Genomic DNA, 27001 nt, shown 5'->3' with positions numbered 1-27001 from the left:
AAATGCACATCATCATTAAATGCATATGTATAAATTATGCAGACACCGCATGCATTTCTGGGCCCAAACAGTTAGGTTTTTGTATTAGTGTTCTGTTTAACAGTTTATCTTTTTAAAATATAGCCAACAGACAGATCAGCTATGGAAGTCAAACAATCAGGGTACTGCAGTGGTAGGTGGAACAGGCCCACAATTCTATGCGCACTTTCTGGGGGGGCGGGGTGAGCCTCATTGCACTAAGTGGGACTTACTTTTGAGTAAACATGCATAGGGTCAGACTGCACAACTGATAGGTTCTTTCTTTCTTCCAATCTGTTCTCTAATATGGTGTGAAGGGTTGCTGCTAGTTGGCATGTACAGGTTACAACTACTGGTTATAGGTATGCACACATTAACAGCCTGATATTATTATTATTATTATTATTATTATTATTATTATTATTATTATTATTATTATTTCTTCTATACTGACCCATAGCCAAAGCTCTCTGGGCTGTTTACAGAAGTTAAAACATTAAAATACAATATACAAAGTTCAAAAGCCATTTCCATAATAGCATACAGAAAATATATGCAAACAACATATAGCTAAAACAAATTTTGAGCTGTCAGTCATAACTAAAGACACATCCAGGACCGATTCAAACTCATCATGTGTTGCCTGCTGGGGTGTAATATTTATCGTCCATTGAAAAGTGGCACTGCTTTAACTCTGAAATGTGACTTTATGCCATTGCGGGTGCATAGGGGGGAGAAATGACGAGACGACACAAATAGAGTTGGGATAAAACCGGGCCACATTTATTGACATATTACAATCTGCAAAGGAAGCACCGGCGGGCGCATAGAAAACAAGTAAACATCACAGGTATCGAGTGAGGCATTCGTCGTCTGAGGCATGGCGCCTACTGTAGCCACCACCCTGCAGGTCGATCCACCCAATTCTGGGCTGCGAGACCTTCCCCTGTCACCAGCCCTCGAGCCACGGAACCCGAGTGGGTGAGGAGGGTTGGCCTCAGAGGTAAGCCGTAACTCCCAATTCGGGGCCACAAAACCCGGAGCCGAGAGCCTTGGGCCTTACCAGTCACCTGGGTTAGGGATGTCAGAGAATTCCGCCACAGATCTCAGTGAGGCCGAATGCCAGTGCATTCGGCCTCCTGAACTCTGTGGCAGAATGGCCTTCCATCCCCCCGCCCCCCACGGATCCCCCCTGGGATGAGAGTTACCTGGGGCGGATGTTCCAGATGGCGGCGGCTCCAGAGGCGGCGGTGGCTGGTATTCTGACCGGCTGCCGCCACCGCCATTTGCAGTCTCCCCCCCCATTCGTGAAAGGCTACGTAAAGACTTACGTAGCCTATCACGTCTGGGTTAAAAACAAAAAACAAAAAACGCCGCTGCCATTTGCGTTCCCTATTTTTGGTTGTCTTCGTCTATTTAAATATTTACGTACATTAAGACAGTGAAAATAAAGGGGAACGCAAATAGCGTCTGCTACACTATTTGCATTCCCCCTTAGTTTAGCCGTCTTAGTCTACGTAAATATTTACGTAGACTAAGACAACCAAAAATAGGGAACACAAATGGCGGTGGCCTTAGCCGCCGCCATTTGCGTATGCGTGTTTTTTTTTTTACCCAGACGTGATAGTCTACGTAAGTCTTTACATAGCCTATCACAGCTGAATACAGGGACGCAAATGGCAGTGGCTACGGCCGCCGCCATTTGCGTCCCCACTAGCCAGCGGCCAGATGTCCGTCTGCTGGCGGAGCCGGCCAGCGACTCTGCGGAATCCCCACGGAGCGGAGACAGCCGGCAAAGATTCCAGGGGGAGGGTGGTAGAGCCTCCCCCCCAGCAGAACCCGGCTGAGCCAGGTAAGGGGGGTTTCGTACATCCCTAGAAACGGTGCCCACAAATGCTCACCTGTCCTCTCCCCCAGTGGAGTGCCCGCCCAGAACTGCCAGTACAGTTATGTGACCGGATAAAAATAGCAATAGGATGATACCAATTAGCCTACATTACTCCCTATCCCACCTGCAGTATGAAGTAGACGAAAACCCATAGCCCAGCCAATCTGGCTAAGAGCAAAATTCCTACTCAGCCCCCAATACGGCAACCAGTACAACCCACACTGCATGTTGGGTGGGAGGGAGGGAGCCAGAAAAGCCGGAATGAATGAGGAAAGGGGGCAGGACGGCCTAAATATCGGCTGGCTCAGCCCCCGCCCCACCTGGACATTGAGAGTGAGGGCAAATGGCCTTCGATCTTGTGTCGCCCTTCCCCCCCCACACACAACATCCCCCCCCCACAGCCAGGCAAGCTGGACGCGGGGTGAGGGAACTTGTGGGTGCATTGGGGGGAGAAATGACGAGACGACACAAATAGAGTTGGGATAAAACTGGGCCACATGTATTGACATATTACAATCTGCAAAGGAAGCACCGGTGGGCACATAGAAAACAAGTAATCATGACAGGAATTGAGTGAGGCATTTGTCGTCTGAGGCATGGCGTCCACTGTAGCCACCCTGCAGACTGATCCACCCAATTCTGGGCTGGGACACCTTCCCCTGTCACCACCCCTCGAGCCATGGAACCCGAGTGGGTGAGGAGGGTCGGCCTCAGAGGTAAGCCATATCTCCCAACTCGGGGCAACAAAACCCAGAGCCGAGAGCCTCGGGCCTTACCAGTCACCTGAAACGGTGCCCATGAATGCTCACCTGTCCTCTCCCCCAGTGGAGTGCCAGCCTGGAACTGCCACAGGAGGGTGACAAGCCTCTGCTTAGTCACCCTCCCCCCAACCAACGCAGCAAAACACTCCAGGATGCCCCTTCGCAGATCCACCAACAAGAAAACATTGCGTAGGTCAGAGATGACCACCATCTTCAGGGATCCCAACCGTCATTCCATGCCCCTCTCGGCAGCAGGATGGACCCAATGATGGCAATTCTGGGCCAGCGACACTGAATCAGCTGTAAATCTCAGGCTTGAAGAATCAGGGCCTTGCCCTTCAGCAGGCATAAATTGTTTCCCCCTATGTGCTGAAGCAGAATCTGCGGGGGAACCTTCACCAGCCCTTGTTGGAAGAATGTGGGCAGGAGGCACACCCACACATACCACGTCTGCACAACCACTGGATGGTGGCACACTGGCTGAATCCCAGCTAGGCTCTGCCACTTGAGGAGGCACCCCGACTAGCCCAGATAACCATGCTGTGCCCCCAGATGAGCACGCATACTGGTTCCCTCACACTCCGGTCATCTGAAAGAACAAGAGACAAACATGTGAACACCAGTGTCCTCATGTCTGAAAAGGCCCAGCAGTGGCCTTGCGGAGGCCCGATACGCCTTGGAGTTCCACTTGCCGATGGACTGCACTTTGTCCGATGTGAGCTCCAGAGACATCAGCTTTTGCCACCCTCAAGGTGATGCCACCCTGGCTTCAAACACTGGCACACCAAGTTGGCGTTCTGAGCTTTCCCTTGCCTGTCCACCATGAAGGTGGACTGAGGGGCCTGTGATTGTTCCAACCCATTGCCCCTGGTCGGCAACTGGTGAGGCAAATCCTGCTAACCACACACTCCGAAACTGGCAATAATTAGGGATGTCAGAGAATTCCACAACGGATCTCGGTGAGGCTGAATGCCAGTGCATTCACCCCCCAAGATCCGTCACGGAACGAAAGGCGAATGGGACGAAGTCCCCGCTGCCCCCAACCCACAAAAGGCGCGTGAAATGGAGCACTTACCTGTTCCCATCTGCGCTGCTTTGCGAATGGCGGCTGTCCTGCGGCCACCATTCGCTTCCTCTCCACAGGAAGCCTATCACAGGTAATGCAGGGATGCCATTTGTGTCCCTGCAGAGGCTGTGATAGGCTACGTAAGTATTTACATAGCCTGTCACGGTAGGGGGAAAAAAACCCAGCATACACAAATGGCAGTAGCCGCTGCCATTTGCGTACGCTGGGTTTTTTCCCCCCTGCCATGATAGGCTACATAAATATTTACGTAGCCTATCACAGCTAAATACAGGGATGCAAATGGTGGCAGCTATGACAGCCGCCATTTGCATCCCTGCAGGGCTGCCCAGCAGCCGGATATCCGGCTGCGGGCGGCCGGAGCTGGCCGGTGGCTCCGTGGCTTGGCTGCGGAGTGGACCCGGCTGGACAGGATTCTGGGGGGGAGGACCGGATCGCCTCCCCCCCTGTCAAGGATTCCGGGGGGAGGGATGGAGCACCTACCCCCCCAGCAGAAACAGAATGGAATGGAAGGTAAGTGTTCCGTCCATCCCTAGCAATGATATAAGTTGGGTTAGCAGCCCATTACCTTCTAGAGGTGCTCCAAACGCATGCCGCGTCTGCCAACCACTGAATGGTGGCATACCGGCTAAGCCCGAGCTGGGATCTGCTGCTTGAGGAGGCCCTCCGACCGGCACAGAAAACCATGCTGCACTCACAGACGAACACCCGCACTGGTTCACACACACTCCGGCCATTTAACCAAGCGCATTCCTCCAGTTAAGTTGAGCAAGCAAGCCAGACCGATGATTGTTATAGCTGGCAAACTGTGCTGCATGACTTGGGAAAGGTCCTTGCCTTTCCCACCCACAGGTTGTTCCCTCCCAGATGCAGCACTGGAACCTGCAGGGGAACACGCACCAACCCATAATGGAATGGAGTGGGAAGAAAGCGTTCTCAATACAAGCTGCACTGGTCAATCCACGAACACATGCGACCTGGAACAGGCTGCTCTGGGAGCTGCAGCCTGACCTATATGCGCTACGACCAGCTTGTAACAACATGCTGTGTCCGGAGATGAGCACACGTGCGCACGGGTTGACGTCCAATACATTGATCAAAGAAAAATAAATAAATAAATAAATAAATAACTGTAAGGACAAGAAAAGAGATGCCGAGCAGTAAAGTCCACACTTTAGGAATGGACACAAGACCAGAACTGTAAATTACCAGGAGGGCTACAATGGTTGCAGCTGAATGAGAGAGCAACACCCCAGGGCTCCCTATCAAGCCAGGTACAGAAGGCCCTTGTCATGTGAGACATGAAGTGCAGCATGGCTTACACTACTTAAATGCACAACACTCAACGAGAGCCTCTTAGTGTGGTTTCTGGAATTTCCGGCGTCCGGGTGTTAGATGAAACGTTGGCTCTGGTGCTCAACCTGCCATTTGTATGCCTATGAGAAAACAGGTGTTACGCAGGAGGTGTTCAAAATTCAGTACTACTACCCGATCCATAAGGATTGGATTGCGGGAGGACTGTGGTTTAATAACCTGAATGGAGGCCTGCCCCTCACACACAAGGAATTTAAGAATAGACGTAAAGCCTTGAATCAGCCTGCATAGGCAATGCTGTGTATAAGAGAATTTTGAAAAACGGGATTTCTAGAGATCATAGGGAAGCCCTTGGGTGTGGCACTATGCACCAGATGATCCTATACATTGACCCTAACAGGGTAGTGTTTCATACCTCCTGTGTTACTGCACAGTTGTAACCTTAATAAATTTAACCAGTTAGCTGAATTGGCACAGACTCCTGCCACTGACTGTGGAATAAACAAAAAAGGTGTGGGGGGGGGCAACCTTGTTTAGCTCCAGCAAAGCAAAAGCTACCTGTTCCTCCAGAGCATGCCCTTGGAGCGAATGCTAAAGCCGCTGCCTCGCAACATGAACAAAGAACAACCCTTACAATCAACCCAGTGAGACGGGTTACACAGAGAGCAGGGATGTATAGTGGCCACCATAGCGGCCACCATTTGCGTCCAGCCAGGCTGCCGTGATAGGCTACGTAAGTATTTATGTAGCCTATCACGGCAGGCAAAAAAAACACACAGCGTACGCAAATGGGGGCGGCTGTGGTGGTCGCCATTTGCGTTCCCTATTTTTCGCCCTTTTAGCCTATGTAAATATTTACGTAGGCTATTACGGTGAGAAAAAAAGGGAACGCAAATAGCGTAGTGGGCGCTATTTGCGTTCCTTTTTTTCTAGGGATGTATGAAAGTGACTTACCTTTTCGCGGATTCTGTTCATGGTGGGGGGGGAGGCATTCCATCCCTCCCCCTGGAATCCTCGACAGGGGGGGAAGTGATCCGGTCCTCCCACCCGGAATCCTCAACGGCCGGCTCTGCTCTGTGGTGGCTTCGCGGAGCAGCCAGCCAGGACAGGGCCATCCGCAGCTGGATTTCCGGCTGCAGTGGCTGCTGGGTAAAAAAAACACACAAAAAATGGTGTACACAAATGGCGGCGGCTATGGCCGCCATCATTTGCGTTCCTTATTTTTTGCCGTTTTAGTCTTCATAAATATTTACATAGACTATTATGGCGAAAATACGCCTTTTGTGGGTTGGGGGCAGCAGGGACTTCATCCCACGCGCCTTTCGTGGGTTGGGGGGGCGGGGGGCTTCATTCCGTGATGGATTTCGGGGGCCAAATGCATTTATTTTTCACCGTTTTAGTCTACATAAATATTTACGTAGACTATTATGGTGAAAATAAAGGGGAACGCAAATAGTGTAGTGGGCGCTATTTGCGACCCTTTTTGATTCGCCGTATTTTTATATTATAAATATTATAAATATTTTAAATATTAAATATTATAAGTATTATAAATATTTATGTAGACTAAGATGGCGAAAAATAAGGAACGCAAATGGCGGCGGCCGTAGCCGCCGCCATTTGCGTACGCCGTTTTTTTTAAAAAAAAAACGGGATGTGATAGGTTACGTAAGTCTTTACATAGCCTATCACGTCTCTGTAAAAAAACCACCCAAACGACCAGACTGCAAATGGCAGCGGCGGCAGCCGGTCGGAAGACCAGCCACTGAAGCCGCCGCTGAAGCTGCCGCCGCCAAAGCTGCTGCCAGAGCTGCCACGGCCTGGAACATCTGCCCCAGGTAAGTCTCGTCCCAGGGGAGATCCACGGGGGGGGGGCAGGCCGTTACACGATAGATTTTGGGGGGCCGAATGCACTGGCATTCAGCCTCACCGAGATCCGTGGCAGAATTCTCTGACATCCCTATTTTTTTCGCCATAATAGCTTGCGTAAATATTTACATAGGCTAAAATGGTGGGGGAAAAAGGAACGCAAATAGCGCCCACTACGCTATTTGGGTTCCCCTTTTTTTTCGCCGTAATAAACTACGTAAATATTTACGCAGGCTAAAACGGCAAAAAATAGGGAACACAAATGGCGGCCGACGTAGCCACCGCCATTTGCGTATGCCTTTTTTTGTTTTTATTTTGCTTGGCTTGCCGTGATAGGCTATGTAAATACTTAGTAGCCTATCACAGCAAAGACCAGGATGCAAATGACGGCCACGGCAGCTGGTTGAAAGACCAGCCGCCACCGCTGCTGCCACTGCCGGAGCTGCCACCAGAGCCGCCGCCATCCGGAACATCCGCCCCAGGTAAGCTTCGCCCTGGGGGGAATCCGTGGGGGGGACAGGCCATTCCACCACGGATTTTGGGGGGCCGAATGCCAGTGCATTTGGCTTCACTGAAATCCATGGCGGAATTCTCCGCCATCTCTAGCAGAGAGCCAGGGATTGGCCTAAAGTCACACAGTGAGCTTTATGGCCAAGTGGGGACTAGAACCCATATCTCCAAGTCCCATTATGGCACTTTAACCACTGCACTGAGCTGGTACTCTAAGCTGCCAGGGAGGTGTGAAAACAGGAGAACCCCAAACCCACATAGCTACCGGTCTCCCCTCACGGGGGTTGGCAATGGCTCTACCAGGGCGTGAGTCAAGATTCTCATCACACCCTACCCACGGAAGCTAGGTATCAAGCCCCAGACTTTGTTAACAATAAGGGGGCTCTGTGAGATGCTCAAAGGCCCGAGCCTGAAACTTAGGCAAGGCGGAGGGCCTTCCTCCCCCCCACCTCACTTTTCTTTTCTTCTCATTTCCTTTTGTCCCTTTTCCTCCCTGTCTATGGACCTTGCACACCCACCTGGGAAATTAAGACCACAATTCGAAGCTGCCTCCCCGCAGAAAGGAGACCTTCTATGTGGGGTGGGAATGGATGGAAACAACCCTTTGAATTGTAGAGGGGCATCTATGTCTTCCTCCAGCAAAGGAGATCGTTACCTTGTCGTGGTGCTGGAGCTTGAGCACGTCAATGATGTCATGAGCTAAAATGTGAAGGGACACCCAAGATGGGAAGGTCATGGCAGAGAAGTCAGACTAAATATGATCCCTGGGGAAGGAAACAGAAACCCACCCCAGTATTCTTGTCATGAAAACAGTACAACCAGAAATATGTCAGTATACCATCGGAAGATGGGACTCCCAGGACAGAAGATGGTCAAAATGCTACTGGGGAGGAACAGAGGATAAGTTCAACTAGCCCCAGCTGTGATGACGCACCTAGCTCAAAGCCAAAAGGATGGCTAACAGCCAATGGTGCTGGTGGTAGGGTTGGCGGAGAATTTCTCCATGAATCTTCGGGAGGCCGAGTGCCGACGTATTCGGCCGCCCGAAAGTGTTGGGGAAATTCTCCGCCGGCCCCCCGCCCCCCCCGGGATGGGACTTACCTTCGGAGAATGTCCCTCTCGGTGGCGGGTCCTGGCGGCGGGTCCCGGCGGCGGTTTGGTGGCGGTTCAGCGGGGGCGGGGGCGGCGGCCGGTCTCCAGACCGGCTGCCACCACCGCCATTGCAAAAAAAAAAAGTAAAGTTAAAAAAAAACACACACACCCGTGATAGGCTACGTAACGATTTACGTAGCCTATCACGGCTAGATTTCCAAAGTCAGTCATGATAGGCTACGTAAATCGTCACGTAGCCTATCACGGATGACTTTGAAAAAAAAAATAATATTTGCATTGCCTTATTTTCGCCGTACTCTACGTAAATCTTTACGTAGACTAGGCGTGCCAGGCTAAGGAATGCAAATGGCGGTCCCCATGGGAGCCGCCATTTGCATACGCGCTTTTTTTTTTTTTATAGAGTAGCCTTCATAATTACTAATAAAGTGGCTAAAGCAGTGCTTGGTTACAATCCAAAAAATGACAGAATGATCTCAATTTGAATTCAGGGTAAGCCATTTAACATCACAGTGATCCAAATATACGCCCCAACCACAGATGCTGAAGAAGCAGAAGTAGATCAGTTCTATGAGGATCTGCAGCACCTACTGGATAGTAGGGATGGACGGAACACTTACCTTCTGTTCCATTCAGTTTCCGCCTGGGGGGGGGAGGCACTCTGTCCCTCCCCCTGGAATCCTCGACGGGGGAGGGGAGGCGATCCGGTCCTACCCCCCAGAATCCTGCCCAGCCGGCTCCGCTCAGCGGCCAAGCTGCGGAGCCGCTGGCCGGCTCCGGCCGCCTGCAGCCAGACATCCGTCCGCTGGGCAGCCCTGCAGGGACACAAATGGCGGCTGTCGTAGCCGCCGCCATTTGCATCAGTGTATTTAGCTGTGATAGGCTATGTAAATATTTACATAGCCTATCACGGCAGGGGGGAAAAACCCCAGTGTACGCAAATGGCGGTAGCCGCCGCCATTTGCATACGCTGGTTTTTTTTCCCCCTGCCATGATAGGCTACGTAAATACTTACATAGCCTATCACGGCCTCTGCAGGGATTCAAATGGCATCCCTGCATTAGCCGTGATAGGCTACGTAAGTATTTACGTAGCCTATCACGGTTATGAAGAGGAAGTGAATGGCGGCCGCAGGACAGCTGCCATTCGCAAAGCAGCGTGGACGGGAGCAGGTAAGTGCTCTGTTTCGCATGCCTTTTGTGGGTTGGGGGTGGCAGGGACTTCATCCCGCATGCCTTTCGTGGGTTGGGGGGGCAGGGGGCTTCATTCCGTGATGGATTTCGTGGGGGCCGAATGTACTAGCATTCGGCCTCACCGAGATCCGTCGCGGAATTCTCTGACATCCCTACTGGATAGTACGCCAAAAAAAGATGTTATTTTCATTCCAGGAGACTGGAATGCTAAGGTGGGTAGTCAAACGTAGGGGTGGACGAAAGTCACTTACCTGTCCTCGAAGGATGTTCGCGGTGGGGGGGAGGCGCTTCGCTGGTCCCCCCGCGAAGTTCAGGCCCGGGGGGGGGAGGCTTCCCGCCTCGGCCCGGCCGAAATTCAGGCCGGGGAGGAGGCTTCCCGCCTCGCCCGGCCGCGAACGCGAAAGTTAAAAAAAACCAAAAAAACGCCCCCTGATAGGCTACGTGACGATTCACGTAGCCTATCACGGCTAGATCTGCAAAGTCAGCCGTGATAGGCTACGTGAATCGTCACGTAGCCTATCACGGGTGACTTTAAAAAAAAAAAGAAAAAGCGCGTACGCTAATGGCGGCCCCCATAGGGAGCCGCCATTATCCGTACACACTTTTTTTTTTTTAAGTCACCCGTGATAGGCTACGTGACGATTGACGTAGCCTATCACTGCTGACTTTGCAAATCTAGCCATGATAGGCTATGTGAATCGTCACGTAGCCTATCAGGGGGCATTTTTTTTTTTCCTTTCATTGCAATGGCGGCGGCGGCAGCCGGTCGAAAGACCGGCTGTCGCTCCCGCCCCGCTCGCACACCCGCCGAACCACCAGCCGGACCCGCCGCCAGGAGGGACATTCGGCGAAGGTAAGTCCCGTCCCGGGGGGGGGCGGGGGGCGGGGGGTGCGGAGGATTTCTCCCCGAAACTTGTTCGGGGGGCCGAACACGTTGGCGCTCGGCCCCCCGAAGTTTCGGGGAGAAATTCTCCACCAACCCTAGTCAAACAACACCTGGAATTACAGGCAAGCATGGTCTGGGAGAACAAAATGAAGCAAGACATTGACTGATAGAATTTTTGTCTTTCTAGGCACAAAGATTACTGCAGATGCTGACTGCAGCCAGGAAATCAGAAGATGTTTACTTCTTGGGAGGACAGCAATGACAAATCTTGATAAAATAGTTAAGGGCAGAGACATCACACTGACAACAAAGGTCTGCATAGTTAAAGCAATGGCATTCCCCATGGCTGTGAGAGCTGGACCGTAAGGAAGGCTGAGTGAAGGAAGATAGATGCTTTTGAACTGTGGTGCTGGAGGAAAATTCTGAGAGTGCCTTGGACTGCAAGAAGATCAAACCAGTCCATGCTCCAGGAAATAAAGCCAGACTACTCACTTGAGGGAAGGATATTAAAGGCAAAACTGAAGTACTTTGGCCACATCATGAGAAGACAGGATACTCTGGAGAAGATGCTGATGCTAGGGAAAGTGGAAGGCAAAAGGAAGAGGGGCTGACCAAGGGCAAGATGGATGGATGATATTCTGGAGGTGACGGACTTGACCTTGGGGGAGCTGAGGGTGGCAACGGCCAACAGGAAGTTCTGGCGTGGGCTGGTCCATGAAGTCACGAAGTGTCGGAAGCGACTGAACGAATAAACAGCAACAATCTATGTCTTCACCTCCCCACCCAAAGACAACTCCCCCTGCAGCAATGGGGCCACATGCACATGTCCCCATTCCTTCCTATGAGGGTGAGAAAGGAAGAAATCTGCTCACAATGCATAGCCCTGATGCTATGTATTCATTTGGCCAAATGAAAGAAAGCCCTTATCTCTTCTTCCACAGATCTTCTAAAAGATCTCCCTGGAAGAGGGGGAGAGACTAATAACAAACAAAATACATGCACTTCCCATGCAGAAGATGACAGCTGAATATCCTAGATACAACTTGGCACTTTTTCCCCTTTCCCTTGCCTTTTTTTTTTTTTTTTGGTCTCCTTCCCCTCCTCTTCCCACCTAAATACAAAAGAAGCTGGGCCAGCAAGGCCACCAAAGATCACTGAATCATAGGGTTGGAAGGGGCCTACAAGACCATTGGGACCAACCCCCTGCTCAATGCAGGAAGCCTGATTGCCAGGCGGTCACCCAGCCAAGTACTAACCAGGGCTGACCCTGCTTAGCTTCTGAGATCAAGCAATATCAGGTGCATCCAGCCCTTTGACTGATTACTTGGAGGCATGGGGAAAAAACTCCCCCCTGTGCTGCTGCTGCTGCTGATTTACTATTACTATTACTATTACAATTACTATTACTGTACTACAGGCCATTCAGGAGGCATGGGCGAACCCCGCCCCTCTCTGGGCTGGCAAGGCCGCTCTGCTGCCACCCACAGCAAAGACAATTCATGCTGCTTCGTAGCACTGAAAACTCCCCTTCCCTCTGCAGGGGTGGCAAGGCCACTTAGCCACTGCCCGCTGAAATCCCCGGCCCTAAGGGCCTCACTGGAGGTGCAGGAAGAGCCCATAGTACAGCAAGGCCACGCCGCTCAGGGGTGACTGCTAGCTGGGAGGCCAACCTGCTATATTGGCCAAACAGGCCACACTACCTAATGGGAAGATCGGGCCACAGAGGGAGCCCAGGGAATGAACCCCCGTTGGCTGCAGCCACTCCAGGGTGTGGGAACACTCCCCTACCTCCCTGAGACAGCAAGGCCATGCCGCCACTGCCGCCACCGCCACAATCCTCGGCCAAACGGGCCGCTCTGGGGAGGAGGAAAAAGCCCACCAAGAGGCAATTCAGGCACCGCAAATGGGCCACTCTGGGGCATGGGAAAAATCCCCCCAAGAAAGGCAGCAATACAGGGACCTCAAGCAGTGGCCAAGTGGGCTGCTCTGAGATGCAGGAAAAAGCCCGCGAAAAGGCGGCAATTCGGGTGGGGCGCGAGAAAACTCCCCCCTCTTCCAGTTGGAGCGGGAAGCCACCATGGCCACAGAGAAAGGTGGCAATTCTGGGCTGCGAGGGGTGAGGGGAAACTCAAAACTCAAAATGGAGCCCCACAGGAGGCGCAGGAAGCCCAGAGGGTGCGAGCTGGGAGAAAATCCCACTGCTGGGCTGGCAAGGCAGCGCCGCAGCTGCCCGCTGCAAAGCACAGCAGACTCCGGGCCATACGGGACATGGGAACCCCCCCCCTCGATAGGCACAGCGAGGGCCTGCAGGGTCAGCCGCTACAGTCAGTGGCCATAGGGGCAAGCGGGGGGGTGCAGGGAAATACTCCCTCCCCCCACTGGAGAGTGATGGCCCCACGAGGTCCAGGGCAGGAAAAAATGGCCCGCCTTGTGGCCAGCACCCTCCTGTGGCTCGCTGAAGCTGCTGCTGCCAAGCGCTGCCACCTCCTCCTCGCCACTGCTGCCGCTGCCAAGCACTTCCGCCTCCTCCTCGATGGTGCTGCTGCTGCTGCTGAGCCAGCCAGAAAAGCCGGAATGAATGAGGAAAGGGGGTGGGGCGGCCTAAATATTGGCCGGCTCAGCCCCCGCCCCACCTGGACGTCAAGAGTGGGGGCAAATGGCCTTCGATCTCATCCCACCCTTCTCCCCCCACCTGCAACCAGATGCCGGTTGAGGGGACATCTCTGCTGGTATCTACCCATCATTGTAAGCCAAGCCAAGATGAGGCTCCTTTGGAGCTGAAAAGTGAGATCTTCTGATCCACTGTGCAAGGCAAAATGCAGATGGAAGCAGCTACAAGTGCTGTTGTGTTAGTGCAGCATCATGAAGCCTGGTGTTCCACTGGTGCAACAACAAAAAGAAAAAAGCCAGGATGCTGCAACTATGAATGTTAAAACTGCACTAGTGCAAAACCTTATGTAATGATATATAAGTGATACCAGTGTGGTGAGGTCAGCATATAGAAGCCTGACCACAGGACCATCCCTTTCCTCTCCATCTTTGCCATGGGCCATGTATTGTGCTACTACATCACATACTGGTCACACAATGAACTGACAAAAATGGACACTGCCACAGGCCTCCTACCAACAGACTTCATATTGTGATGTATTCAATGAGGAAAGAGAGGGGGAAGTGAGCAAGAAGCATTAGAAGATCCTAAGCAGCAAATGCCAGGTCATGAGAAAGTAACATGGGTTTCTGTGGCAGGACTCTCCTTGTGTAGGATCCAGGCCATTTGCAGTGCAGCAACAGGTCTCTGAAGGCAGACAAAGATTGTATGATGGATACCAGGGATTCTAAACCAAAATTGGGATTTCTGCATCCAAACAAGATACCAAAGGATCCACTCACTTAATAAACTTGCCATGTAATAGATCAGATGCTGGTTGCTTTAGACTTTGCAGCTCCTACCACACATTCATTATTACTTATCAATATCATAGGAAGTGGATGTCTTGTATAATGAGCAAAATGCCCATCATTATGAGGGTGTGTATGTGTGTTCATGTTGGGGGGGAAGTAGGCTGACCATATTTCCTTGAGAAAAAAATGGGATATTGGGATGACAAAAATGGGACATGGTTATGTAATATTCCACTGTAATAAAAGAATAGCTAACAGCCTGTTGAACTGAAATATGAGTCTGAAAAGTCCGAATCAAACTGAATGTAGGGCAGAAAGAATCTCTATGGGCGCAAAGATGGTAGAAATAACAGTAAGACTCCCCCTCCTGGCTCCCACTCGCTGAATGGGGCTTAGCGTCTGCCTCTTGAATTCCCCGCCACTGCAGACAAGCAAGGGGGCGGTGTCTGATCGTCGCTAGCTCAAGAAGCCTGGCCCTGGCTGGATAACGTACATGGAACTCCCTCTTTCATCGCACTAGTAGTTTTACTGCACGCATTGATTAGCATAGAGCCTTATGATAAACACATTCAGTCTTATACAAAAAAATTAAAAACGGGACAAAATTGACATTTATATTAAAATGACAGGACAGTCGGGAAACATGGGAAAAATGGTACTGTCCCATTTAAAATGGTACGTATGGTCAGCCTAGAGGGAAGACTTGTGTGTGCAACAACATCTTGGGTGCAACAACCTCTTGGCCAGAGACACAATGTGTGCATGCATGCACACTCACACACGCATGCACGCACACACATGGAATCCACCAAGTGTCAGTACTGGAACCTCACTACGACAGTGTCCCCAAGTGCAGTGCATTTCATAGGAGTGAATTGCAACTTATTTTGGAGAAAGTAAAGGGGCGTCACTGGAATGAGGAAAGGGTAACCAATGCATCTCATACCAAGAATATGCATTGAGAACTAGGTTCTGAAGTTGGCCCCTGAGCTGTGCATTTTCCCTTGGAACGATGGGCGCTCAGTCCACTTTCTATGTGATATGGCTCTGCAGGCTTGTGTTTTCGTAAAACCAAGAGAAAAGCCCCCCATGGTGACAGGTGTGAACAGAGGGGGAGAGAAGATGGAAACTTTGTGACAAGGAGTCTACAAAAGATGGGGGGAGGTGGTGGAACATGGAAGAACCTTGGCTTTGCTGACCAGACTGATTGACTTCATGGTGAAGAAGAAGAAAAAGTATAGTTTTAATTAAAAATGCTGAATTCAAGATTCCCTCATTTTAGAAGACAGGAAATGTATCTCACAGCCTGGATTTATCTTTTCGTCTGCCTCAAGGAAACGGCAGTTACACACTGCTGAGCATTTCCAATTAGTGTCTGCATCTCCTATTTATGTGATGTGATGTCCCGTTTACTTTTCTAGATGCTGAAAGGTATTGGGTTGAGAGTTTGTTTGTTTTTGATAATTCTTTTTCTTTTTCAAACAACCGGTGCTTTTCCTCAGGGAACTTATTTCCATTCATGATAGAATTAGTTCAACTGTTTCTTAAATGTTTCCACTGCAATTGGATTTCATCGATTAGTCACACCACTGCAGTACCACATGGCTCTGATACTAAGGGCACAATCCACCCACAACTATTCATTTTAAAGCCTGTATATTACAATGGGGAAGTTAAATCTCTCCCAAATGAATTCTGTGGAACTTAGCAGTGTTTAACTTTCAATTAAAAAAAAAATGCCAGAAATGCAGCAAATTCCAAGTAACTTCATAGTGCATTTATCCACCACAAAATATTTACGTTGGCCAGTGGTGTAGAGATATGCCCTTACAACACAATCCTCCTGTGCATATTTACTTGGATGTATGTCCCATTGGGCAGGGTCCAACACATTTATGCCCCCACCAATTCTCTTAAGCCCCACCAAGTCCATTACACAGGCAGCCCCCACCTCTTGCACAGTGGAAATTTAGCACTTTGGGGGCAACCCAAAACAAACTGAAATGCTCATTTCCTGAGGGATGCAGGCCAGCAGAGCTCACTTAAAGGAGCCCTGCCAACCTTCCTCCTTCCAGAAATGAGTGTTTCCGCTCATTTTGGGGCTTCCTCTATGAAACACTAAATTTCCCTTGTGTAAGTGGTGGGTCCCACTTGCACAATTGAATTGGTGGAACCCACCACTTGCCAAAGGGAATTGGTGGGCTGGAAGGGAATCGATAGGGGTGTAAGCCCCATTGGATTCTGTCCATTGTGTTCAATGGGGCATACTCCCAGGTAAGTGTGCATAGGATTTAGACTTAGTAAATAAACTTCACATAGGCTTAATTCACATAATAGATCTGTTTATTTTTTAAAAATTGGCATTATTGTGAACATAGCAGTGGGGCTGTTCACACAACATGCTCACCCATATGCAGTGGTTGAGTGTGGGTTGTTGTTGGACTGTGGGTTAGTGTGTTGTCTGAACCCAGGATATTTTCCACAGGATGGCTTGTTAACCATGCAGTGTGGCTTATTTTTCTCAAACAAGCCACCTTGAGAACCTATGGTTTGTTGTTGGGATGTTTAAGGTGGCTAACAAGCCACACACTGCATAGTTAATAAGCCACCCTATGGAAAATGTCCTGGGTTCAGACAACACACTAACTGACAGTTCAACAAACAGCCCACGGTTCAACATCAACTCACACTCAACCACTGAGTGTGGGTTACTGTTGTGTGAACAGCCCCAGAGTGTTGGTGCATGCTGCCAGATCTCTCCCACTGCAAGTAGGAGTGGTTAAACAACCCAGGGATGCTCCATCCCTGGGTTGATTACCATGATATGAGAACCAGGAACTCTGGCTTGTGTCTTCCTTGACAAACCAGAGTTGGAATACATGTTAGCCAGCGATCGGGCAGCCTACACCAGCTTGTAATTTTTCTACATTGTTGTAGAAAACTTCTGCATTATTGTGACATGTGAACTGGCCCTAGTGGAGTAATAGCAGCTTTTTGGTGGTGGGAGAATTAGATTTGGTATCATGGATTTCCCAGATCTCACTGGGGGGGGGGGGATTGGCCTTGAGGTTAAAAGGACCAGGTTTGACTGTCACTGCAATGGTGTCTCTAATTGCATCCTTTATTTTATCTGGTAAAATTGCACAGTTGCTTTTCATTCTTATGAAGAAAAATAAAGAGCAGCACTTGGACTTATTGTTATGGTGAGGGCAAAACCTGCCTTCCACCTTGACAATGGGTGGTCTGGTTCTCACTGATAGGAAGCACAGGTGAATGGTGTGCAGAGCACAGAGAGAGGAACTGCACTGTCCTCCCATGAGTCTTTGTAATATACAAGTGCGTGCTCTCTCTCTCTCTCTCTCTCACACACACACACACACACATGGTCATTCATAATGACAGTCATTTTGCTAGTAATAGTTAATATAATAAGCAAGCGAATTAATTTAAAAGAAACCACAAAGGCTTAAAAAGTGAGGTAATAATTTCACAATTCAGTTACTGAGCTAGCTCCCTTCTTCTGCCTTCAATCCATTCCCACTCACAGTTGTTTACTTCCTCCATTAAACGAATAGATGAGTGAAGAGGAAAGGGAAATATCATACTTTCAAGAACAATCCCATTTATTTCTTCAATTGCACACAGCCTGTGTCAGTGAATCCTTATAGCTACAGCCTCCTGAAGGCTACATACCGTGTGCTTATTTGTTCAATTTTTCAGGAGCCTCTCTGACAACCGCCCAGGTTTTGCCTGGGGCACTTTCTACCACTCTGCTTTGTTCAACCTGCAAATCCATGGAGAAATCCTTCTCAAATTAGTGACAGTTACTTAGGAGAATGGCATGGTCCGTCCATGGCTTCCAGGTTTATCTGGCTCTCTGGATGTCATTGATAGCTCTCTATAAGCTCCACTTGTGAACCTGCCTGAAAATATATTTTCTCCCCCTCTGCCAATGCTTTAAACTCACCAGGCCAAATTAAATCCCCAGTGAAAGTCCAAGAGGGATATACATAGCCCAGCAGGTTTAAAAGCCAAACAAGACTTTCATATTTTTAACAGCGTGTGCACAAACTTAGCATATTCCTTTATTCTTTCTGAAATGTCTTCAGCTGGTGTTGTCTGGGGAAATTTTGGAGTTCCTTTTAGCTCCTTCGGGACGTACAAAAGTGAAAACTTTGATTAACCAACAAACTTGCATGTAAAAAGATTTCTAGTATTTATTTATTGCATTTATACCCCGCCTTTTTTCCTCTCGCAAGGAACCCAAGGCGGCTTACATTATCCTCCTCCTTTCCATTTTATCCTCACAACAACAACCCTGTGAGGTGGGTTGGGCTGAGAGTCTGTGACTGGCCCAAAGTCACCCAGTGAGCTTCCATGGCCGAGTGGAGACTAGAACCAGCTCCTAGTCCAACACTCTTGCCACTACACCACACTGGCTCTCTTTAAAGTTATGAAAAAGTTCATAACATACTTCTTTAAAGTTATGAAAAAGTCTATTGAAACCATGTTTATTAACACAATTTAAAGGAAAGTAAAATCTGATCTCAACTATATCATCACTCATGTCTATCTCTTGATTGGAGATCTTTGAAAATATTCAAAAACAAATAACCCATTTCATAGTTCACTGAAAATTCATTATACTCTATGGCTTATCAAGTGAAATAAATACTAAAAAAAGTAAGATCTTTTGTATCAATGCAGCACTGTTGTATTTTGTCTGCCCTATTACTGAGGTTTATGAGTTCCTCATTATTGAATACATTGATTTCTCTCTCTTTTTCTCCACAGTACATGTTTAATAACTACAAGCTTCCCTCATGAAGTATATAACTAACTATAGGTGCACATTTTAAGTATCCACTGACTTAAAAAACAAACAAACATATTACAGGCTGGGTGAACGTTTAACGTACCCTCGCTTTGTTGTTCTTCTGCTGGCAGACAAAGACACCTTTATTCAGGCAGGCCTTTGGGCTTTGGCAGGTAATCTAGTCTGTTGCTGAAGGTTTTTTGTTGTTGCTAGTGGTGTTTATTTCTTTTATTGTGTTTTTAATTTATTTGTTTTTAATCTGGATTTTATTGTTTAGCCACTGGGAGCAACATTTTTTGGTGGAAAGGTGGGATATCAATCAAGTCCTAATGGCTATGTGCTACCTCCAGAACCAGAGACAGTGAGCCTATGCACACCAGTTGCTGGGGAACATGGGTGGGAGGGTGCTGTTGCACTCATGTCCTGCTTGTGGGTTTCTGGTTGACAGCTGGTTGGCCTCTGTGAACAGAATGCTGCGCTAGATGAACTCTTGGTCTCATCCAGCATGGCTCTCTTATGTTTTCTTAAATGAAAGGGAAGGATAATCTATCCTCCCAATTTGCTATATTTACACACACACACACACACACACACACACACACCTTTGTTGAAGGGGTCATGTGAGTAAAGCCATCACGATTGGATCAAGCTTTAGCTGAGAATCCCCACTCCTCATAGCTACCAATTGCCATTGCAGAGGCTACCGGCGAATATGGCATCAACAACCAAACACTCTTCAATCATTTCTGGGCCCAGATCCAACTAAGAACCCCTTGCCAAGCAGGGGAGCCACATTTTGGCTGAAATGTGGGATAAAATATATCAGACAAATAAACAACATTGGGATATATTTTTAAAGTTACTTTGTCTTCTCCCATTACCCTGGTCAAAGTCAGCCTGCTTGGTTCCTCATCAAACAAGGAAAGCCTCACTGAAATAATTACGACCGACTGACCTCACGCATGAGTGTGCTTAGGATAGAAATGTAGGAGTAGTGCCAATTATGTTGTTCGGCAATAAGATAAATATAAAAAAGGAAGGAAAATCCAGCAAGATGAGGTTTATTAACATAAATGCAAGGAGAGAAAAGTGACATATATTCAGAATTTACTTTCAGTTAGATTTTGATAAGAATATACTAAAATTTGTGAAGTTCTCCATATTCAGGAGAGAAAAACCTTGTAAATTTGTAACTTCAAATGAGGGACTGACAATTCCCTTAAACTCCCAAGTAAATGGAACAGGATTGTGATCCCCTTTGAACAAGATCGCCATCCAGATATCCCAGACAAAACTCATAGAAGCCCTTTTTTTTACAGTTCCCTCAATCAAGATGTGGAAGGACCAGGATTGTGCCAGCTAGCTCCACTCTCCAACCTCTCTACATTGGTTGGAACATAAGAACAGGCTCTTTGTGTCTACACCTGTATGTATATAGGGCCTGTACATGTGATCAAGAACTCTGGCATGCCTATGATTCAGGAACATGCATACAGTATCTACATGCATATGTTTGTATATGCATAGGACACCTGAAAATCTATTCTTAAGTTTTGACCAATGTCCAGAGATTGGGGAATAGAGCCCTGAGCTGCATGGATATTCAGAGGAAGATAGCATAAAAAGGGAGAGGGCCTTTTCAATGGTGGCTCCCCATTTATGGAATAATCTCCCTGATGAGGCCCACCTGGCACCAACATTGTCATTTTCAAGCCAGGCTAAAACTGCCCTCTTCTCCCAGGCATTTGGCAGGGTATAATGAAGCTCTTGATTGTCTCTGGCTGATTGTTTTAAATTGTTTTAGACATATGCTGTTGTTGTTGTGTATGTTATTTGTTTTATGTCATTATGTGAATGACTTTTATGTTTTATATAATGTATTTTAATGGTTCTTAATTTTTGTGAACTGCCCAGAGAGCTGCGGCTATGGGGCGATATAGAAGTATAATAAATGAAATGAAATAAGGTGATAGATTTTAATGGGTTTAAATAGCCACAAACATTTCTGGGTTGTCAACCTTCATTTGGAGAGTCACATTTGGAAATAAAAGTAACTGAGTTATCCATTACGTGTTAGGTATATGTTTGCTCATGACTCACCACAATGTGAGGTTTTTTCGCTGTTAACGAGCCCTTTATTTATTGAAGTGGCTTCTTTGGCATGGAAAACAAGCTTTTGTTACCATTTGCACTTCAGATTAATTCAATAAATTACCACACATTTACTTTCCTTGGATAATTTCATTTAACTGCTCTGCTATTTCCCTCAAGACCACTTTCATACAGAAATTTGTCAGCACCACTCTCTAACTGCCTGGGTTTCCTTGGCACAAACGAAGTGTTCTAGCATCTAATTGAAATAATTGCAGAGAAAATGGTGTGTAAGCAGAACAGAGAAAATCAGAGTTTCCACAGCATAAGCTTGTCCAATATTAACTCATTAACTCTTAATCCAGAGTAAAACAGTATCTTTCAGGTCCTATAGAAATGAAGGCTTATATGTACTACATAACTTAGTTTAAAATTAAACATCATGGCCTTCATTCAGAAAAAGTGATGCGGCCTGAACCTATTCATGCTTACTAGAAGGCGTCCCATTTTGTTCAATAGAACCTACTCCAAGTAAGAGTGTGAGGATTTTACCCTAATCAGTTAATGCTGTTTAATTTGTCCCATTGATTTCATCAGGAATTGAGTGCATCATTTTTTTCCCTCCCTGGATCCTGGCTAAAAGTGAGACTTGCTCCAGTTTTCACGCCAAATGGGTTTAAAGGCCTAAATCTCAGAACATGAGATTAGGATTGCCAACCTGTGATTTAAAAGAAAAATACTGCTTTGGGGGGACCAGGCTGGGGGTGGAGCAAGGATAGACAAGCCTAGGACAGAACCTTACTGGCTTTTCAGATTCCATTCCTGGATACTGACAGAAGACTACTGATTGCACCAGGGATAGTACCAGGGAAATGCTGGCTGGTTGGTGACCCTCCATAAAATGCTGGCTGGTTGGTGACCCTCTATAAATGCTGGCTGGTTGGTGACCCTCCATAAAATGCTGGCTGGTTGGTGACCCTCCATAGATGCTGGCTGGTTAGTGACCATAAAATGCTGGCTGGTTGGTGACCCTCCATAAAATGGAGTAGAAGATTCCCTTCTCAGCATCCGGAAGGGGATACACAGCTGTGCTCAGCAAATGTCACTTCAGAGACATACTAACTCATGACCGACTACTGCAGCAGAGAGAGATGCTGGTTCACGATATGAGTTTATCACTTGATAGCTACAACATCAAGTCACAGTTTACATGGGTTAACATCTTGAAGGTCATTCCAAGTCCATAGATGGCGAGCTTTGTTTTCTTTCTTTCCTCATGAAAATCCATGTGTATTTTAAATTTTAATGCACAATTTTCCAAATGTACGGATCAATTGTGCACCTCTTTGAAATGTATGCATTCGGATGTGCCTGATCTTGTCTGATCTCGTAAGCTAAGCGGGGTGAGCCCTGATTAGTACTTGGATGGGAGACCACCTGGGAATCAGGCTTCCTGCACTGAGCAGGGGATTGGACTCGATGGTCTTGTAGGCCCCTTCCAACCCTATGATTCTATGATTACAGTGTAGTTGGCTGCATTTTTCAAAAGAACATGTTTTTTTCATGCACATTTTTCAAAGGTACATATGCTGTTGAACACATTTGTTTTGGTCCACAAATCACGTTGCAAGCTCAGAAATGCATGGGGTTCAACTGCAGATTGCATCCGAGTCCATGGTCAGTCCAGAAGGTGTGAATGGGGTAAATCCTGATCAAAACCAAACTGAAACGAATGTCTCATACATCCCTAATCAGCATCTTTGGTACACGTAGGACTAATACATGGAACTTGGCAAAGATATATGAATTTGCCTACAAAGCTTTGAAGATCAATAATCCAACAAAAGGAGTTTGCCATGTTCATCTAACTTTCTCTGGATCCTACACTACATATGTTTCCAAACCACCAGACTCTAAACAGTTTGAAATAGCCCTAAAATGTGAAGGGAAAATCACCTACAATTAAATGTTTCTCCTCTAAAAAGCAAATCAAAGTAAAGATCACACAGAGAAACTAATGCAATAAAAGATATCCCATCAACTCCTATTTCTCTTATTCTGGAATAGCAATGATGTAACTGTGGATTACGTCCAGATTACAGACCAGAATGTAGGCTGCCATTTCTATGAAAGATTCAAAATATGAGTTTTTAGCCTCAGGGATGGTGCTAGGAACGGTTCATTAAAGTGAATACAAGTGGCATTTGGGGTGGTGGTGCGATTTAGAAGCAATAATTTGCCAGTCAATTTATCTCCAAGATAAAATGATTGATGAGCTTGTGGTTACAGGGGATCGGGAAACAAAGGAAATTTGCTGGACATGCTATCCTCCTGCCCTCCACTGCTGGCTGGAGAATGCTGGAAGTTGTAGGGTTGTTTTTTTTTTGTCTAAACATGCATACTGTAGGATTGTGCCTTAAAATTGTTATAGCACTGTACACATGGAACTACATTTCAGCCATAGAAATCCAGCCAGGGCTGGCAGGCCTGTCAGCTCTTCATTTACTGGGATTGCCTGACCCAATTGCAGCATGCAAAGCAACGTGTTCAGAGATCTTGACTCTTACCACCTGGGAAATATAAAAAACATGAGAAAGAAATCCAATAGCCCTTGGGTTAGAGGTCTTATAGCATTCCAATTAAGACAGCAATAAGGAGTCTGTTGCATAAATTTAGAAAACAGGCAAATTAAACTATTCCATTGAAGAAGTGCTGTTGCTGTTTTTTTTGTTTTGTTTACTTTAATGTACATCCCATGGAAATTAAAGACATTTGAGGCCACACTTATTTGCCTGATTGGAAAAAAGATCAAGGGTAAGCAAGTGTCTGTCATTCTCATCCTGAAGTGTATGTACAAATACAGCAGCTTCCACTTCCTCCATTTTGGAAGTTAGGTACATATACATATACACATCCAAAATAAACTAGACATTTTAGTGTAAGTCTGCAGTAGAAAGGAGAGTTGCCACTGAATTTTGACAAAAGTGGGTATTTGAGGCAAATGTGAACGTTGGCACTTTGCATGAGGGAAGTATGATGCGCAATAACAAGCCATTTAGTAGAGTGGAATAGCTGGCATTCTGAACAATAACGAGTAAAAAATAAAATAAAAGGTTGCCTACTCACTTCCAAAGGAGAAACAACGCATATTAAGACAGTACTTTGCACATTTATTAAATGGACTAAGAACAGTATTAGATGCATATAATAGACTTGGGTGTCTTCGTACTTGGTTCATTGCCAGGTCAGTCTCTGAGTCAGTAGGATGGGAACCACACTGACTCAGATTGCAGTCTGAATAGCAGAAGACCTTTGCTCATTATTTAGGGATGTCTGCCGCTGGGAATTCCAGTTCTTTTTTGACTCGATGGAGTTCAGCGACACGTATGACTTAATTTGTGTTTGCCAGCCAAGCTGCAGGCTTTCCCCTGAACTCTGGGAACTTCTTTTTTGCACGTTTTGTTTTTGCAGGTTCTGCAATTTGTGCCAATTTCTGAGCAATTATTTCAAATTTCTAAGCAATTTGTGCAAATGTCTGAGCAATTTGCACAAATTACAATCAAATTTGCACAAATCCAGCGGTAAGATGCTCAAATTGCTTAGAAATTCACGCAAATTGCTCAGAAATTTGCACATGTTGCAGAACTGCGGGGGGGGGGGAATGCACAAAATGCCTGGAAAATCTGTGAACTGGTCTGATTCACTGCAAATCAAGTCTGGTGCTGCAGCAGGAACCAGAACAAGTTCCAAGGGGGTGAACCCAGGAAAACCCGTCGAACTCCATCCTCCAAATGGATTTCTTCAACATCCCGACTCAAAACTGAGCTGGCCATTACAAGCAGGGCAAATTAGCAACCTGGATCAAGTAATGAGGGAATTTGGTGATATCACTACATATAGGGATGGATGAACTCATTAGACTCCTTGCTCAGTGGGTGGTTGAGCAGCCTCTGCTGCCACCCGCTCTCCTGAGCCACTGTCTTCTACGCAAGATGGGGCTCTATATTTTTGTATATTTACCGTTGCACACAACGGCAGCTGTGAAGGGCCATTTCCAAAATATCAGAGGCCTCTCATGTTGTGGAAATGGCCCTTCATGGCCACCGTAGCGGGCAACAGTAAATATACAAAAATATAGAGCCCCATCTTGTATAGAAGACGGTGGATAACATAGAGGAGGGGGAAACAGCCGCGCACTCCCGGACAGCTCGCCAAGCCCTCCAGGAGCTAGTGCAGCCTGGCTTGCATCAGCGAGCAGCAGTGGCAGCTGCTCACGCACCTGCCAAACATGGACCCCAGTGAGTCCATCTATCCCTAAGCTTTATATATTCATGATTCTAGTGCATTTTTCAGGGTGATTCTGCACATCCCTAGGTTGCCACTGTATTTCACTTACGGCACCATTTTTACTGAGTTTAGAGGCTTCTTTTGGGGGCAACTAACGTAGAAACTGTCAATGAGTATACAAACGTTTGGATAAGACTAGTAAAATTCCTCAGGAGAGCTTTTTCACCTAAAGCGGGGGTGGGGAAACTGTGGTGCTCCAGATACAGTATTGTTGGACTTAGGGATGTTGCGGGTGTCCAATTGGGTCCTGAAGTCAGCCTCCCCTGCCCTGCCCACATCCCTGGACCATTCCACCAAGACCCCGGCCTCCCTTGCCCCCGCTCGCACTCTCCTGGATGCTCCCCGCATGCACCCAGACCTGTCCGGCGAGCGCCCGCCATTTTGCTGACTTGTTCTTTTAAGGAAAAAAACAGGAGCTCACAAAACTTCGTATTTAAAAATGAGCACATTTGGGCCAGGAAAGCTTCATCTTTGCAATATAGGACTGCAACTCCCATCAGGCCTGGCCAGCATAGGCAATAGTGAGGGATGATTTCACTATGGAATTTCAGTCCAGCAGCATATCAAGGGCCAGACTCTGCTGATCACTAAAGGATTTGTTCATTGATCATTTTGTGTTTATTTACCTTCTTAGTATTGTTTAATTATGTTTTATGGTTTTACATTTTGTTTCTGGTTTACTGTAAAATGCGTCTTATACATCTTTTAAATACATATAACCATATTAAATACTTAAATAGTGCCCTAATTCATACATCTCTCCAGAGCAATGCTGCAGTAGCCTTCTGCTCACCACTTAGAGTTTCCAGAGTGAGTTGACCCTTCCACGTGGACATCCAATCTCATGGATGTCCAGCTGAGTGATTCTTTCCTCTCAGAAAAAAAGTAAGGGAAGATTGTGCCATCAGGTGGTCAGGTGAATAGCCTGGTCCACCCTGGAGATGACTTGTATGGTGGAAGGGAGAGATTGCCTGCTGCTGCTCCTCCATCACAGCATTGTACTGTGGCCATCCAGCTGCATGCAGAGAAAGTAAGATCTGGGCTCGCTTGCTTTTGAGATGGGCTCTGGTTTCCTACCCACATTTGCCACCAAATAAGTGTTGACTGTTTGGTTTTGGATTGTCAGGAAGGCTTCTCCTCCACCCTGCCCCTCTCCTGACAACCCTCTTGTGTCTGCACTGCAGCACTCTCTTAGAGCAGTCCATTTTCCTTAAGAAATGTTGGCAGACTTCCGGTTGGGACCGATGTCACTCTGGTAGCTTCCCATGGGTCTCCGAGCTTTCTCAAACAGCTTTTTAAAGGGTTGAAAAACCTTTTCATCTCCCCCCTGGAATGGGAAGGGGGGCAAGGCAACAGCTCTGGACAAAATCTTGGAGAAAGGTAACTCCCATGCAATAGTGGGGGGCTGGATTCCAGGATTATCTCCCCAGAGCTTTACCAATGCAAAAAGCTGTACTGAGACTCCTATTTTATAGGAGAAAACAGGGCTGATGTGTTCCGTAATAATATATGCTTTAAGAAATATCAACAACCTCTAAGGGATGATTTAAGAAGTGTTAACAATATTTGAGAACATCTGAGGACTTGTAAGATCCGTTTGAGAGAAACACGTCTGTGCCGAGGAGAAGAAGGGACCTGGCATCTACTCCCCCCGCATCCTCTGTGTCAAAAGTGTCGAAGACAGAAGCTATAGGGGAATTATTTACGCT

Source organism: Heloderma suspectum, chromosome 4 (genome assembly GCF_057233095.1).
Source record: "Heloderma suspectum isolate Gila_16-S chromosome 4, 16-S_ref, whole genome shotgun sequence".
Taxonomy (NCBI): Eukaryota; Metazoa; Chordata; class Lepidosauria; order Squamata; family Helodermatidae; genus Heloderma; species Heloderma suspectum.
The sequence above is the reverse complement of the archived record's forward strand: the minus strand, read 5'-3'. Positions refer to the sequence as shown.